The sequence below is a fragment of the Mobula hypostoma genome, chromosome 31 (genome assembly GCF_963921235.1).
Source record: "Mobula hypostoma chromosome 31, sMobHyp1.1, whole genome shotgun sequence".
NCBI classification, from domain to species: domain Eukaryota; kingdom Metazoa; phylum Chordata; class Chondrichthyes; order Myliobatiformes; family Myliobatidae; genus Mobula; species Mobula hypostoma.
Window position 1 is genome coordinate 7,901,802 of NC_086127.1, and position 17,883 is coordinate 7,919,684.

The 17,883-nt window shown below is 48.7% G+C and overlaps 1 long non-coding RNA gene across 1 annotated transcript; it reads left to right on the forward strand.

The window, feature by feature from the left end:
- The first annotated feature begins 1,469 nt into the window (after positions 1 to 1,469).
- On the forward strand, positions 1,470 to 10,785 carry LOC134339987 (uncharacterized). The gene is made up of 3 exons (XR_010016471.1): positions 1,470 to 1,538; positions 2,043 to 2,158; positions 10,332 to 10,785. It is a non-coding gene; the product is annotated as an uncharacterized LOC134339987 (long non-coding RNA).
- The last annotated feature ends 7,098 nt before the right edge of the window (positions 10,786 to 17,883 follow it).

Consider the following 17,883-nt stretch of genomic DNA (forward strand, 5'->3'; position numbering starts at 1 on the left):
GTTATTGGGTGGTATTTGAAGTGTTTGGGCATTGGAGGGTGTTGAGGGACTTGGGCATCAGAGAATGGTGGTGGTTTGATGGGTCTTTGTGAAAATGTTATATCATGGGGTGATGAATAGGGTCAGGATTGGGGCAATACACTCAAAATACTGGAGGAACAGCAGGTCAGGCAGCATCTATGGGAAAGAGTAAACAGTCGACGTTTCAAGGCTGAGACCCTTCGTCAGGGTTGGGGTTGGATTTGATGGACTGTAGGTGGGGGGGTGGTGGTGTGAGGAACTGTGGCTTGTGGACAGAGTGAGGAGGGATCATTGAGCAGAGAGTGATGAAGTAACTGTCAAAGGGATGTTCTGACAGAGGTCAGAGAGGAAGACTGACAGATCAGAGAGAAGAGACTGGTGAGGAATGAGAGAGGAGAGGCAGGAACTGTGACAGGATGGAGAGGGAAGGTGGAGGGATGGTGGACCCCAGTTGTGTGACAGAGTAATAAAGGAAAGTGGGATGTACTGGGGGAATAGCAGACGGAGACTGAGGAGACAGTGTGGTGGTGTCTGGGAGAGGGAGTGATGGAGTGTCTAACAGAAGAAAGATGGAGTGAATGGTGAGAGTTTTATCTGTGGGGTGAGAGAGATTTGAGTGGAGAGATTTCGGTGTCTCGGATAGGAGGGATTGGTGGTAAAGAGTGAGGGATGGGGTGTGAGATGAAAGAAGAGGGTTGACTGAAGACGGAGGTGTGAATGGCCCAGGCGGACTGTGGAGTTAGAGGTTTCAACTCGTGGGAACCCAGGGAGCAATGACTGGAGAACCTGGGCTGGGTTTGTCCTCCACCTGAGCTGGTGTCAGTGGAGGAGATTGTCGAAGGGAGTGTTCCTCTTCCTGTTCGAGCCCTAAACTTCATTCTGACTCGGGCTAAGGACAGTGACTGATGTTCAGGAGGGAGAGTCAATGCAGGGAGACTGAGTGTGTCAGGGTCATTGAGTTAACCCCTCTCCCCCACCTCCTGTCCCAGTCTGACATCCGAATGGAGGGAGACTGAGTGTGTCAGGGTCATTGAGTTAACCCCTCTCTCTCCCCCACCTCCTGTCCCAGTCTGACATCCGAATGGATGGAGACTGAGTGTGTCAGGGTGATTGAGATAACCCCTCTCTCTCCCCCACCTCCTGTCCCAGTCTGACATCCGAATGGAGGGAGACTGAGTGTGTCAGGGTGATTGAGATAACCCCTCTCTCTCCCCCACCTCCTGTCCCAGTCTGACATCCGAATGGAGGGAGACTGAGTGCGTCAGGGTGATTGAGTTAACCCCTCTCTCTCCCCCACCTCCTGTCCCAGTCTGACATCCGAATGGAGGGAGACTGAGTGTGTCAGGGTGATTGAGTTAACCCCTCTCCCCCACCTCCTGTCCCAGTTTGACATCTGAATTTGACATTTGCACTCTACCAACCGCTTTTGATTTCTTATTTTTATTTTCCAGATCCACCGAATTCCAAAGGGACCAGCCAGAAGCCGTCCTCTGGCCCAGAGGGAGAGACATGCTCAGGTATCAGGTTTTGTTTGATTGTGGGGAGGGTGGGGGTGTCTTCAGTCCAATTTGGTATTCAGGAGCAAATACAGTGACAGCATTGGGAGAGGCCTCTTTAAACCCTTCACATAGTTTGTGTAAATCTCTCAGACCCACCTTTGTGTACTGGTGTGTATAGCTCCTCATTCCACACCTACCTCGCTCCACTCCACCTTCCCTCTCTGACCGTCTGTACATCTCATCTCCGAGGGTCACTGATACTCAGCATTAGACCCGGACAGTCTACATCCCTGTCCACCCACCGTCAAAGTCAGCTTACCCCAGCTCCTCCCCACTCCACTTCATCCCCTACCCCCTCTCCCTCACCCGAGGTTTGTGCAGATGTCATGATGTTGCATCCTCTGGAGTAGATCAGCCTGTTTCACCGGCCTCACCCCCACCACCACCCTTCACACTGGGGGTTTGCTGCGTCTGGACCTGCTCCGGCAAAGGTCTGACTGAAGACTTTTCTCAATCTTCCAGTGAAGGGGCTCCCGTCAAAGGACGAGTGTGAGAAGATGATCAACAGTGCCCAAGTGTTGATCCTTGGGCAGAACAACCTGAGAAACTCCCAGGAGCAAGAGACCTACCTCCGTCAGGTGAGAAATGTCGTCCACATTTATTCCCAGGGTGAAGACTGTGGTTCATTTGGCTTTGGTTATTCCTGTTCAATGAGCAGTGACTATCCCTTCCCGATAAACGGTGAATGACCCAAACCAGAAACTGTAACACCTGAGTCACCAGCAACCCTCTGTTTTCCATCACCACCCAACGTAAGAAGAGATAAGAGCAGAATTAGGCCTTTGAGCACATCACGTCTCCCCACTGATTTTTTTTCTCAACCCCTTTCTCACGCTTTCTCTCCTTAACCCTAACCCTCTTATTGATGAAGAAGCTATCGATCTCTGTCATAAATACACCAAGTGACTTGGCCTCCACCACCAACTGTGGCAAAAAATTCCACAAACTCACCAGCCTTCGGCTCAAGAAATCCCTCCTCATCTCAATTTCAAAGAGACGTCCCTCTACTGAGAGGTGTGCCCTTGGATCTGGGAGTCCCTCACTCACATCAAAACCCTTCACACATCTGCCCCATCCAGGCCTTCAATATCCGGTAGTATCAGTGAGATTTATCCACCTTGCCACCATCTTCTGAACTCCAGCCCAGAGACCTCAAACACTCCTCATAAATTAAGCCTTTCACTCGTGGGATTATTCTCCCCCAACTCCCTGTCACCGCTCCACATTTACAAAGTTTACCCTTCCCCATTTATCCTTGCTCAAAGTTTGAAGTAAGTTTATGATCAAAGTACTGTACACCTTTGTCAGACCCTGAGATTCATTTTCCTGTGGGCATACTCGGTAAGTCTGTAGATAAATAACCATAACAGAATCAATGAAAGACTGCCCAACTGGGTTGTCCAACCACAGTGCAAAAGACAATGAACTGTGCAAATGTAAAAAGAAGAAATAATAAATAAATAAATAAGCAATAAATATCATGAACATGACAAGAAGAGTCCTTGAAAGTAAGTCCATTGGTTGTGGACGAAACGTCAACTGTACTTTTTTCCATAGATGCTGCCTGGCCTGCTGAGTTCCTCTAGCATTTTGTGTATATTGCGCGGATTTCCAGCAACTGCAGATTTTCTCTTGTCCATTGGTTGTGGGAACATTTCAATGACGTGAAGTTGAGTGAAGTTATCCCCTTTGGTTCATGAGCCTGATGTTTGAGGGGTAATAACTGTACCTGAACCTGGCGGTGTGAGTCTTGAGGATTCTGTACCTTCTTCCTGATGGCAGCAGCGAGAAGAGAGCATGTTTTGGGTGGTGGGGGCCCAGCGCATTTACAACGAACTGACCATATCTACTCAGCACCAGTTCCAGTGTCGCATCAACTGTTCAGGAGTGGTCGTTACTTGATTGATAACATCATTTGAGCTGAAGAGGTTCCCATAGTTGAGGGGAAAGTTTTCCGCTGGTGGTAAGTGAAGGGCTTCCCCAGTTTTGAAAGAAAGTTTACATCCCATTTTGTACATAAGGGAACATGATTCCGCTAGTTGATGTGAGGGTGGGTGGTGGGGGGTTTGTGCCAGGACGGGTGTATACTTGCTTTTGTAATTTAATCCTCTTGAAATGAATGCTAACATCACATTTGCCTTCCTCGCCACCAACGTATTCTGCTGATTAACCTTTAAGGAATCCTGCACGAGGACTCCCATGTCCCTTTGCACCTCAGATGTTTGAATTTTCACTCCATGAAAATAGTCTATTGTTTTATTTCTTCTACCAGAGTGCATGACCATACAGTTCTGGACACTATATTCCATCTGCCTCTTCTGTGCCCATTCTCCGAATCAAAGTCCTTCTCTGGCCTCTCTACTTACTCAAAACTACTTGCCCCTCCACCTATCTTCATATTGTCGAAAAAACTTGGCCACAAAGCCATCAATTTCGTCATCCAAGTCATTGACATATAACATAGAAACAATAGTCCCAACACAGACCCCTGTGGAACACCACTAGTCAACGGCAGCCAAGCAGAAAAGACTCCCTTTATTTCCACTCTTTGCCTCCTGCCAGTCAGCCAATACTTTACCCATGCCAGAATTTTCCCTGTAATACCATGGGCTTGTAGCTTCACATGCGGCACCTTGTTAAAGGCCTTCTGAAAATCCAAGTGCACAAGATCAACCAACCCTCCTTTAACTGTCCGGCTTGTTATTTCTTCAAGGAATTCCAATGGATTTGTCAGGCAAGATTTTCCTTAAGGGCAGCCATGATTTTCTTTATATATTCCTTCATAATCCAAACTATTTCCCGTGGGTCAAGATGTAGGCGGCTCTGTTGATCTATACGGGGACCTACTTTCTCACTTGCCTCTCTTTTACTCCTTCAGTTCTAACTGCTACATCTATCTCAGTCTTCCTTGATCTCCTATGCCCAATATCCACCATCAGTCAGGATTTCCCTGCATGTTCCAGGTTTATCCTTCATCCTGACGGGAACATGTTACACCTGGACTCTCGACAACTTACTCTTGCCGTTCATTCCTTTCCCTTCAAACAGTCTCACCCTTTTCTTTTTTAGATTAGATTATAAAGACACGCAGTCCTCTTTTATTGTCATTTAGTAATGCATGCATTAAGAAATGATGCAATATTTCCTCCGGTGTGATATCACAAAACACAGGACAGACCAGACTGAAAAAACTGACAAAACCACATAATTATAACATATAGTTACAACAATGCAACAACACTATAACTTGATGAAGAAGTCCATGAGCACAGTAAAGTTCAAAGTCTCTCAAATGTCCCACATCTCACACAGACGGGAGAAGGAAGAAAAACTCTCCCTGCCATGCCTGACCACAATCTGTCTCTGAGTAATCCGAAAACGTCGAGCCTCCGAATCAGCTCTCCGACACCGAGTACCGAGCGCCATCTCTGTCCGAGTGATTCGACCTCAATCTCGGTCACCAATAGCAGGCAAAACCAGGGATTTTGAGGCCTTCCCTCCAGAAGATTCCCGACCGTGCAGTAATGACAGCAGCGAATGAGCATTTCAGAAATTTCTCCAGATGTTCCTCTGTGTTTTCACGTCCGTCTCCATCAAATCAGAATTGTCCACGACCCCTATTTAACGGATACAATATCATTTTTCACCGGAGGGCTGCGCACACGCGGCGCGCTGCTCTCTCTCCTCCCGCCGATGTTTTCAACACTATCTTAAAACTAATATAATTATGCTCACTGGAGCCATACTACTCCGTGATTGTCAATTTAGTGACTCACCCTGCCTCGTTCAGTTCTGGTCACCTCATTGCAGGAAGGTTGTGGAAGCTTTCGAGAGGATGTGGAGAAGATGTACCAGGGTTCTGCCTGGACTGGAGAGCATGTCATCTGAGTGTAGTTTGAGCGAGCTGGGGCTTTCCTCTCTGGAGTGAAGGAGGAAGAGAGGTGACTTTCTACAGGTGTACAAGATGATAAGGGATATCGATTCAATCAGAGACCTTTTCTCAGGGCAGAAATGGTGATAGGAGGAAAGTATAGGAGGATGTCAGAGGTAAGTTTATTTGCACAGAGAATGGTGGGTGCATTAAATACTCTGCCAGGGGTGGTGGTAGAGGCAGAATCATTGGGGGCACAATCTGATTCTTCAACCATCAATGCATCTGTACCACAGGGTTCAATACTTTTTCTGTTTTCCTTCTTTATTGACGACTTGGTTGATGCATGCAGTAACGAGCTATACCTGTACGCTGATGACTCCACACTATTTGCACCATTTGGAGCAGGAGAGGGTAATACAGTGGCAGCAGGCCTGAATAGGGATCTTGACAGGATGAAAGCCTGGGCAGACGACTGGAGTGTCACCTTTGAGCCTACTAAGTGCAAGGCGATGGTGATGTCCAGGAAGAGGAATCCATCTAACCCCGACCTGTATTTTGGGAACTGCAAGCTGGATTTAGAGAAGGAGCTAGTAATCCTTGGTGTTAATATTGACAGCAAGTTGGTGTGGGATAAACACCTTTCCACTATTTCAAACAAGGCTGGACAAATGCTTGGAGCACTGCAGAAAGTAGCATCCAAACTAGACAAAGAGGGCAGAGCCACGGTTTACAAAGCCCAGGTACAAAGTATCATGGAGTATGCCTGCTTATCATGGATGAATGCTTCACAGAGTGTCCTCAGCCAGCTTGATTCCATTCAAAGAAAGGCTCTCGGGATTATAAGTGTAGGTGAAGCCACAGCTCGTGAGAAGCTAGCCATCAGTAGCTTACACCACAGACGACAGGTTGCTGTGGCTACTGTGCTATACAAAATGCACACCAGCCACAGCCCTGCAGACCTTCGCGCCATGCTGCCTTCATCTTATGAGAGACAGCGCACCACACGATCAAGTTTATCTATGCCTGCTCATGCTGTTTCTATGCCTGATGCGAGAACCTACACTCTGGATAGAAGCTTCCTTCACTGTGCTATCAGAATTTGGAACATCCTTCCAGATGCTGTGGTTGGAAACATCTGCGATGGTGGGGTCCAAGCCTTGAAGAGTCGAGTGCACAAACACCTATCATCTCTGGGAGGGAAGTCACATGCTTCTTCACAAGCTGTCATGAAGGGGACCAGGATGGCAATGCTTGGTTGTTGGTAGGTAGGGTTAATACCTGACTTTCAAGAGCACTTGTGAGTTATGTTCCGGCTGGACTTAGTCCGTAAACTGCCGGAGAGCAGTGCGGAAAGAACAAGTGCTGTTTTCTCCCAGCAGGGATTAGTTTTTAGTTCCAAGTGCTCTTGTCACGTTTTGTCACCCTGCAACCTTATCCTTCAATCTCTTTGAATTATGGAGGGCAGCATGTGTATGAATGTCTCTCTCCAGCAGACTTCATCATGACTCCAGTATTTCTACTAATTTTTTAATGTTTCTTAATTGTAGATATGATTTTTTTTGCGTTCTATCACCGAGCAGAGCCTCAGCCTATCAGAGCCCTCTTTGTTGCAGAACGAGTTGAACAGATCAGGTGAATGAGCAAAGAAGTTACCGATGGGATGTAATGTCGGGAAGGGCACGGACGTGCAGATTGGCAGAAGTAATAAAAGCATGGGCTATTTATTAAATGGGGAGGAAATTGAAAAATCAATGACCTCATGCAGGATTCCCCAAAGGTTCACTTGCAAGTTGAGTCGGTGGTAAGGAAGGCAAATGTAATGTTAGAATTCATTTCAAGGGGACAAGAATGCAAAAGCAAGGATGTAATGCTGAGACATTGATCAGACTGCACTTAGAGTATTGTAAACAGTTCTGGGCCCCTTATCTAGGAAACGGTCTGCTGCCGTTGGAGACAACCCAGAAGAGGTTCACAAGATTGATAACAGGAATGAAAGGGTTAACACTTCGAGGCGTGTTTGATGTCTCTGGACCTGTACTTGCTGGAGTACAGAAGAATGAGCGGAGAATCTCATTGAATCATAAAATGTTGAAAAGCCTAGAGAGAGTGGATGTGGAGAGGATGTTTCCTATCGTGGGGAGTGTAAGACAAGAGAGCACAGCCTGTAACTCCTTACCGGTGGTAGAAGTGAGAAAAGGCCTGGCCTGGATTGTGGGGTTCCTCGATGGTGGATGCTGCTTTCTTGTGGCAGTGCTTCCTGTCGATGTGCTCGAAGATGGGAAGACTTTTCCTGTGATGGACCAGGCTGTCTCCACCACTTTTCACAGGCTTTTCCATTTCTGGGCATTTACCCCATGACCAGCTCCTATTCAGAGACCCACCCCACCAGTCTAGTTTAAACCTCCTGTGTCAGTTTCCCTGCAAGGATATTGGTTTCTCTCTGGTCCAAGTACAACCCGTTCTCTTTTACAGTTTCCCTCTGCCCGAGGAGAGATCCAGGAACCTGAATCCCTACCAAGTCTACAGGCTGCAGAGCCACAAATTTATCTGACGTATCTTTCTATTTCTGTCTCACTGGCAGAGTAAACCAGAGATCATTGCCCTTGAGATCCTCCTCTTTACCCAACACCCTATTCTCATTCCACAGGATCTCATCTCTCCTTCCACAAACTGTATGTCATTGGTAACAGCTTGTACAATGACCTCTGGTTGTTTGCCTAACACCGTAAGACATAGGAACAGAAATAGCCATTCAGCCCATCGAGTCTGCTCATGGCTGATTTATTCTCTCTCTCAACCCCATTCTCCCACCGTCTCCCTGCAGTCTGTGATGACCTTACGAATCAAGAGCCTATCAATCACTGCTTTAAATGTACCCAATGATCCAGCCTCCACAGCCGTCTGTGTCAATGAATTACACAGGTTCACCACCCTCTGGCTAAAGACATTGCTCCTCCTCTCTGTTCAAAAGGGACGTCCTTGTATCTGAGGTTATGCTTTCCGGTCTTAGACTTCCCCACTATAGGAAATATCCTCTCTACATCTACTATATCTCGGCTTTTCAATATTCGATAGGTTTGAATGAGAACCTCCCTCATTCTTTTAAACTCCAGAGAGTACAAGCCCAGAAATATCAGAAGTTCCTTGTACGTTAACCCTTCCATTCCTGAGATCGTCCTCGTAAACTTCCTCTGGACCTTTTCCAATCCCAGCACTTCCTTTCTGAGATAAGGGACCCAAACTGCTCACAATACTCCCAAGTGTTGTCTGACCATCCCCTTACAAAGCCTCAGCGTTACTTCCTTGATTTAATAATCTAGTCCATTCGAAATGAATGCTAATGGTTGTCTGACCCTTCAAGAATATTCCTCAGCTGCTCAGAGACATCCTTGACCCTGACACCTAGGAGACAACACACCATTCCGGCATCTCTCCTCTGGTCACAGAATCTCCTGCCTGCTCCCCTCTTCACCACTGAGTCTCCCGTCACTCCAGTCCTGTCTGACTGCAATCTTTCCCTCTGAGCCTCAGAGCCTTTCACAGTGACAGAGACCCGAATGCTGCTGCCAGTCCCTGCAGGAACATCTCTCGACAGTATCCATAGAGGTGTATCTGTCAGTGAGGGGAATGGCCACGGGGGAACCCTGCACTGACTGCTGTCTCCCTTTACTTTTCCCAGTGGTCACGGAAACCTGCACCGTGTGTGTGATCAGGTCAGTGAGCGTCTCACATCTGGTGTTCTCAGCTTCCCGGATGATGCCGAGTATCTCCATTTCCTTCACCTGGTCTGTCAGGAGCTGCAGCTGGGTGCACCTCTTGCCATTGTAGTCATCAGGAAGACCGTGCAGGAGGAGCACTCCACTGCCCTGACGACCACTTTGCCTCCACCACGTCAGGTACTGAGGGTCAGCGGCAAAAATAAAACCTGACCTGTCCCTCCTCACTGATGCTGATCTAAAGATCTGCCCTCACTCCCAACACCTGGGCCACTCACTCAGCCCCTCATGGCACTACACTGGCCCACTTCACTGTGGCTGCACCGCCTGACCCTTACCTCTCCTCACTGCTGCCATCGGAAAGGAGGTACCAGAGTGTAGGTCACACACCACCAGGTTCAGGAACAGTTATTACCCTCCAACCATCAGAGTCCTGAACCAGTGTGGATAACTTCACTCACCTCAACACTGAACTGATTCCACAACGTATGGACTCATTTTCAAGGACTCTTCACAACTCGTGTCTCAGTATTATTTATTTACATTGTTTATTTGCAGATTGTCATTTGCAATTCATTGTCTGTATGTAGTTTTTCATTAATTCGATTGTAGTTTGCTGTTTTACTCTGAATTGCATCAAGAAGATGAATCTCAGGGTTGTATACGGTGACATATACCTACTTTGAGAATAAATTTACTTTGAACGTTGAACTTTTATGCCTTTTGTTGTGGCAACTGAGTCAACCAGAAACAGCTTTTTATTAATCTGCTCCCCTCGTCTGGTCTGGCTGCTGGGGAGGGAGTGAACGGGATTCCACTCGACGTGTTGGGGGAGCGGGTGGGGGCGATTTCCCACACTGCCCAGACAAACCGATTTGTATGTTTGTGAGGAAGAGGGTTCCCCTGGTGTGGGGGAAATGATTCCTGTGGGTGGGGGTGAGGGGGGATGGTTATTTTAGACGAATGGGAATTGTCTGATTTGGAAGGAATGGAGTTTTCCTGGTGTTTACGGAATGCAGTTCTTGGTGTGAAGGAGAAGGGAATCTCCTGGTGGTAAGTGATGGATTCTGTTGGTGATGTGGGGAGGGGTCCTCTGCTGTCCTGATCCCCACACAGTGCGGTCTAACTGTGTCTCTTCACCATTGACACCCCTGTCCACAGGTGCGTCAGATGCTGATGGAACAGCTCCCCTGCAAGCACGTCCTGTCCAACAGTAAACACGACAATGAGGGAGGGAAGTGAGGAGGAAGGTGTCAGATTGTGGTCTTCCAACGTATCACAGGATGATGGACAGTGGTGATGTGTGTGAGGGGTGGACTGGGGCACGAGGAAATCTAAATGTTGGTAAAATATCTGCATTAGCATGTATCTGGTTGTTCTTCTGTTATCTCTGTAGCTTATTAACAAACAAGTTACGCTTCTGTTAGTTACCGATTTGAATTATTTCTCAATTCAATGTAATAATGGCTTTAATCCAAGTAATGAAAGACACATTAGTGTTCCTGTAATGTGGCTCCGATTATTTCTGTATTTCTTATGCATCCAATGATATTGTGTTACTGGAGGATGTACCACTGTTTTACTTCTACACTGATCAGTTATTAAAATTAATACAATAAAGATACAACATTCATGCCCATGTTGCCAGATAACTTGCTGATAAAGGAGACCAACCTGCACAGATTACAGTGATGGTAATGGTGATAGTGAGGGTAGTCTGAGGTTACCAGAAGGCCATTTGACCCATCAATTCTGCTCTCCCATTCCATCATGTCTGATTTATTATCCTTCTCATCCCCATTCTCCTGCCTTCTCCCTATCAAGACTATCAACCTCCACTTTAAGTAAACCAAATGACTTGTTCTCCACAGGCGTCTGCAGCAATAAATTCCCCAGATTCACCACCCTCTGGATACAGTAAACAAAATCCTTCTCGTATCTGTTCCAAAGGGACATCTATCTGTTCTGAGGTTGTGGCCTCTGGTCCTAGACCCCCGACTATAAGAAACATCCTCCCCATTTCCACTCGATTTAGGTCTTTCAATATTCGATTGGTTTCGATTAGATCCCCCCTCATTCTTCTAAACTCCAGCCAGTGAGAGACCAGAGCCATTAAATGCTCCTCATACGATACCCCTTTTATTCCCAAGATTATCCATATCCTGGTGGATACTCTGATGGACATCTTTGTTGTCCACAACTCCACCAATTTTTACATCACGTACAAGAATATGGAATATAGAACAGTACAGCAAAGTACAGCCCCTTCAGCCCTCCATCTGCCAACCCTTTAACTTACTCCAGGATCAATCTAACCCTTCCCTCCTACAAGTCCTGCACTGTTCTATCACCCATGTGTCTAACTTTGAGTTTCTTAACTGTCCCTAATTTTTTTTTAGATTAGCTTATGAGGACACGCAGTCCTCTTTTATTGTCATTTAGTAATGCATGCATTAAGAAATGATACAATTTGTTCCTCCAGAATGATATCACAGACAAATCAAGACTAAAAAAACTGACAAAAACCACATAATTATAACATAATGTATTTGCCTCTACCACCACCCTGGCAGGGTGTTCCATGCACCGACCACTCTGTGTAAACAAAAACTTGCCTTTCCCCCTTATATTTTCCAACAACACCTTACAATTTTGCCCCCATGTATTGTCCATTTCTGCACTGGGAAAAGTGCCTTTGGCTATCCACTCGATCTGTGCCTCTTCTCATCTTATTCACTTTAGCAAGTTACCTCTCGTCCTCCTTCACTCCAGAGAGAAAACCCCTAGCTCACTCAAACTTTCCGCAGAAGAAATGCTTTCTAATCCAGGAAGCATCCTGGTAAATCTCCTCTGAAATCTGTCTAAATTTCCCCATCTTTCCTACTGTAATGCCCTGGTTCACATCTTTACTGTTAGAGCTCTGTAAGAGCTGCTGTTCTGCTTTCAGCCTGTTTGGGTTATTGTTGAAGATGAGGGGTGATGTGGAATTTGTGCCATCCAATCAACGGGAGGTTTTCTTGGTGAGGGACAATAAGGTTGGTCTTGGGCTTTTGTTCGAGAGGAGATGAAGAGAGAAGATGCTGTGGAGAACCGGTTATAGCATACGATCTGTGAGAGACCTGTTTGTTTGAACATAGAACATAGAAATTTACAGCATATTACAGGCCCTTCAGCCCATAATGTTGTGCCAACCATGTAACCTACTGTAGAGACTGCCTAGGATTTCCCTCGCGCATAGCCCTGTATTTTTCTAAGCTCCATGTACCTATCTGAGAGGCTCTTAAAAGACCCTATTGTAGCCGCCTCCACCACCATCGCCGGCAGCCCATTCCATGCACTCACCACTCTCTGTGTGGAAAAACTTAACCCTGACATCCCTCAGTACCTACTTCCAAGCACCTTAAAACTACACCCCCTCAGATTAGCCATTTCAGCCCTGGGAAAAAGCCTCTGGCTATCCTCACGACCAATTCCCCTCATCATCTTATACAGCTCTACCCGCCCACTTCTCATCCTCAGTCGCTCCAAGGAAAAAAGGCCAAGTACACTCAACCTATTCTCATAAGGTACGCCCTCCAATCCTTGTAAACCTCCTCTGCACTCTCTCTCTATCGAGCGAGATGGATTGGAGCGACATTGGGAAGGTGGTGTGAGCTTTCTCGTGAACCGAGGGCCCAGAGCGTGAGTGACAGAGAAGTTCGTGATGAGCTCCAACTTGTGCACATTGGACTGTTTAATTAGAATGGGCCCTTTTCTTTTTGTTGTTCTTCACTAACCCTTCAGTTAAGATTCATGAGTATAATTCCTTTAATCGTATGCAGTGTGGTCTGTTACGTTGTGGCATTAATTTGTAACAGGGTAGCAAATGACACAGCATCCACACATACCGAGGTTTGGGGTGGGATCAAACACGCCGCAATCTCATGGGTTTGGTGGGGCCGGAGCTTGTCTTCCCTGGACTTGTGCAGCCATGGATACCGGGGTGTTTCATTGTGGGGGTATCGTCCGGGATCAGTTTCATTGGATGCTGTGTGATTGCCCCGAGCATTGATCCAGTGGGTTGTGTGTTTGTCTGGGTGAAGCTACAGTCCGGTAAAGTGATTATGATACGTGGTTATGGATGCTGCAGGGATGGAGACGAGGTTTGATAAAATGGCAGGAAAACACATTGTTCTAATCCAGACCAGCACTGACGTAACGGCAGTTCAATTGCCTGGTACTATTGGGGCCCAGGGGAGAGGGGGCCATAGGCTGTCCCTACTTCCCGGGAGGTGGGGAGTGAAGGCGAGTGTGTGGAATCAGACTTGGTCCAGTCCAGACCAGCACTGACGTAACAGCAGTAGAACTGCCTGGTACTATTGAGGCCCGGGGGAGGGGGCCATAGGCTGTCCCTACTTCCCGGGAGGAGAGGAGTGAAGGCGAGTGTGTGGAATCAGACTTGGTCCAGTCCAGACCAGCACTGACGTAACGGCAGTAGAACTGCCTGGTACTATTGAGGCCCGGGAGAGGGGGGCCATAGGCTGTCCCTACTTCCCGGGAGGAGGGGAGTGAAGGCGAGTGTGTGGAATCAGAAGCCGAGTTTTCCGTAGCTGGGGACAGCGACTTTGAAGACAAGTTTGTCTCGTTTCTGTGGAGCGAGGGGAAGGAGTGGTCTGATGTAGAAGGTCCAATGAGTCCTCTAGCGAGGGCTGAGCATTCTGAGTTGGTAGTGGCCCTCACCTCCCTGGCGAATAAATGACAAAATGCCCAGGTTAAAGGTGCCAGCTATCATCGGCTCAGCCTGTTCTGAGGAACGAACCCACCCCTAAAGGTGAAGAGGAGTATGAGAGGCAGTGCCCTGACGATGAAAAAGACAGCAACTGGTTGAAAGTTTGGTGGGGCCGGCTGTGATGGAGACGTGTGAGGCCTCTGTCCGCAGGGTACAGTCCTCAGTAGTGGTCCCCTTGGCTGAGGTGATCACTGACAGCCCACCCTGGGGAGGTGGTGAAGGAGCTGGCGGCAGAGTTTAGGACTGAGATGTCCCGGTTGTTATCAGTGAGTACACCGCCGCACCCCCCCCCCCGCGTGTGATAGAGCTGATAGGGAGACAGACCCCCTAAGGGGACGGAACATGCAGAGGGCTGCTAGTGGCCGGGGTCCCGCGAGAAGGGGAGCGGCCGGTATTGTCTGTTATAACTGTGGTGAAGAGGGACACTTCAGGCGGGAGTGTGAATGATTGGAACCCCCGGGTACCTAAGCAGAGAGACCCAGTGAGGGAATGGCCTGGCATCTTGGGGGGAACACGTTCCCAGCAATATATCTAGGAACCTCCCAAGGTAAAAAACCCTAATCCTGAAGGCTTAGTGGGGCCAATCTCCAGTGTATCGCTACGGACAGAGGGTATTTATGCTAGAGCCATACTTGACACCGGGTCTCAGGTTACTCTGCTGTACCATTTGTTTTACAACCGGTATTTGACACATTTACCATTGACACCACTCAGTGCGCTAGAGGTCAGGGGTCTCAGTACGGATGACTATCTGTACGATGGCTACTTGTCATTGAAGCTGGAGTTTTTGGAGGCAGATGTGGGAGCAGCTGAGGTCCTTGATACATTAGTGCTGGTTTGTCTGGACCAGGTCGAGAGGGACGAAGCTTCAATTCTCGTGGGGACGAATACTCCTTTTGTGAGGAGGCTGGTGGGAATCTGCAAGGAGAAAGTTGGAGAGAGCTTTCTGAAAACATTGTCCACTCACCCTGCGCTCCAAGCTGCTTTTGAGGAAGTACGTGGCCGCACTGGGCTGGATGATGAGCATAAACGAGGGCCTGTGTGGTTCACTCAGCCAAAACCATTCATGTTACGGCCAGGGGAAGTAGCAACAGTGATGGGAAACAACAACTTTCCAGGAATGCCTGAGGCTGAGGCCCTCTTGGTAGATGCTCTGGAAGACCACGAAGAGGAGTCAGGCTTACCTGCTGGGGTACTGGTGAGGCCCAAAGTGCAGAAGCCCCAGGTTGTTCAGGTGAACAGGATGACAGTGAGTGTCTGGAACACTTCGGAGCGGGAGATCACCCTCAGGTGGGGGACGCCAATGGCGCACCTCTTCCCGGTGACGGTAATGTCTCATGTCCCTGTGAGACAAGCCGGGGAGAAACTGTCTCTGAAAAGAGGAAAGATGACTGCCGAGTCATTGAACTTTGGGGACTCCCTGGTAGCCAGAGGTTGGAAGAAGAGGTCGATAGAGAAAATGTTGAAGCTGGAAGATGTCTTTTCCGCTGATGAGTTTGATGTGGGTGATCTGGCTGTCCACCATTTTTCTGTTCTTCTGGACGGTTGCTATTTCACAGCATTCATTGACCACAAACCCCTCATGCACATGATGGCCAAAATATCAGATCCTTGTCAGGCAAGGCAGTAACGCCAGCTGGCCGACAGATCAGAGTTCACAACTGATATGCAACATTTCAAGGGGAAAAGTAATGCCCTGGCTGATTGCCTCTCATGGCCAGCCGGTGAGGCCGTACATGTAGGGATTGACTCTCCTCCATCAGATTCCTTCTTCTTCAGACCCTTCACCTCTTCAACGTATCAGCTCCCAGCTTCTCTCTTCGTTCCCCCTCACCTGGTCTCACCCATCACCTGCCTGCTTGTACTCCCCCCTCTCCCCCACTCACACACCCCCACCTTCTTATTCTGGCTTCCTTCCCCTTCCTTCCCACTCCTGATGAAGGGTCTCAGCCCAAAACATTGACTGTTTATTCCCCTCCATTGACGCTGCCTGACCTGGTGTGTGGGTCTGTGTGTGTGTGTGTGTGTGTGTGTGTGTGTGTGTGTGTGGGGGGGGGGGGTCTGAATTTCCAGAATCTGCAGACTCTCTTGTCCATAAATCTGTTCTTAGTCTGTGTACTTCCTGATAGACACAGGGCAGCAGGATGCAGCAAAGAAATTTTCACTCTGAAGGGGTGGGTCAACTCCGTTGTCAGTTCTCTGATGCAAATTATGCTGCAGCGAGAAACAAGGAAACAAATAGAAGGGTCAGTGGAATGAGACTGAGAGATGTTTGGGGGGGGGCAGAGGAGAAGGGTAGAGGGTGAGAGAGAGACAGTTCACAGGATAAATCCCCCCACACCGGCAATGTGTCGGTGTCGGACACCGGGCTGAGTTCACGGGAATATAATGGACAGAGAGGGTGAGAGATGGACAGTTCACAGGATAAATCCCCCCACACCGGCAATGTGTCGGTGTCGGACACCGGGCTGAGTTCACGGGAATATAATGGACAGAGAGAGTGAGAGAGTGACAGTTCACAGGATAAACCCCCCACACCGGCAATGTGTCGGTGTCGGACACCGGACTGAGTTCACGGGAATATAATGGACAGACAGAGTGAGAGAGTGACAGTTCACAGGATAAACCCCCCACACGGGCAATGTGTTGGTGTCGGACACCGGGCTGAGTTCACGGGAATATAATGGACAGAGAGGGTGAGAGAGGGACAGTTCACAGGATAAATCCCCCCACACCGGCAATGTGTCGGTGTCGGACACCGGGCTGAGTTCACGGGAATATAATGGACAGAGAGGGTGAGAGAGGGACAGTTCACAGGATAAATCCCCCCACACCGGCAATGTGTCGGTGTCGGAAACCGGGCTGAGTTCACGAGAATATGATGGACAGAGAGGGTGAGAGAGGGACAGTTCACAGGATAAATCCCCCCACACCGGCAATGTGTCGGTGTCGGAAACCGGGCTGAGTTCACGAGAATATGATGGACAGAGAGGGTGAGAGAGGGACAGTTCACAGGATAAATCCCCCCACACCGGCAATGTGTCGGTGTCGGACACCGGGTTGAGTACACGGGAATATAATGGACAGAGAGGGTGAGAGAGGGACAGTTCACAGGATAAATCCCCCAACACCGGCAATGTGTCGGTGTCGGACACCGGGCTGAGATCACGGGAATATAATGGACAGAGAGGGTGAGAGAGGGACAGTTCACAGGATAAATCCCCCCACACCGGCAATGTGTCGGTGTCGGACACCGGGCTGAGTTCACGGGAATATGATGGACAGAGAGGGTGAGAGAGGGACAGTTCACAGGATAAATACCCCCACACCGGCAATGTCTCAGTGTCGGACACCGGGCTGAGTTCACGGGAATATAATGGACAGAGAGGGTGAGAGAGGGACAGTTCACAGGATAAATCCCCCCACACCGGCAATGTGTCAGTGTCGGACACCGGGCTGAGGTCACGGGAATATAATGGACAGAGAGGGTGAGAGAGGGACAGTTCACAGGATAAATCCCCCCACACCGGCAATGTGTCGGTGTCGGACACCGGGCTGAGGTCACGGGAATATAATGGACAGAGAGGGCGAGAGAGGGACAGTTCACAGGATAAATCCCCCCACACCGGCAATGTGTCGGTGTCGGACACCGGGCTGAGGTCACGGGAATATAATGGACAGAGAGGGTGAGAGAGGGACAGTTCACAGGATAAATCCCCCCACACCGGCAATGTGTCGGTGTCGGACACCGGGCTGAGTTCACGGGAATATAATGGACAGAGAGGGTGAGAGAGGGACAGTTCACAGGATAAATCCCCCCACACCGCCAATGTGTCGGTGTCGGACACCGGGCTGAGGTCACAGGTCAGTTCATCTCCCCGCCGCGCGGGCCGCTCCTTCCGTCCTGTCATTGGTCAATTCGCCTGCTCGCCGCGCGCACGCGGC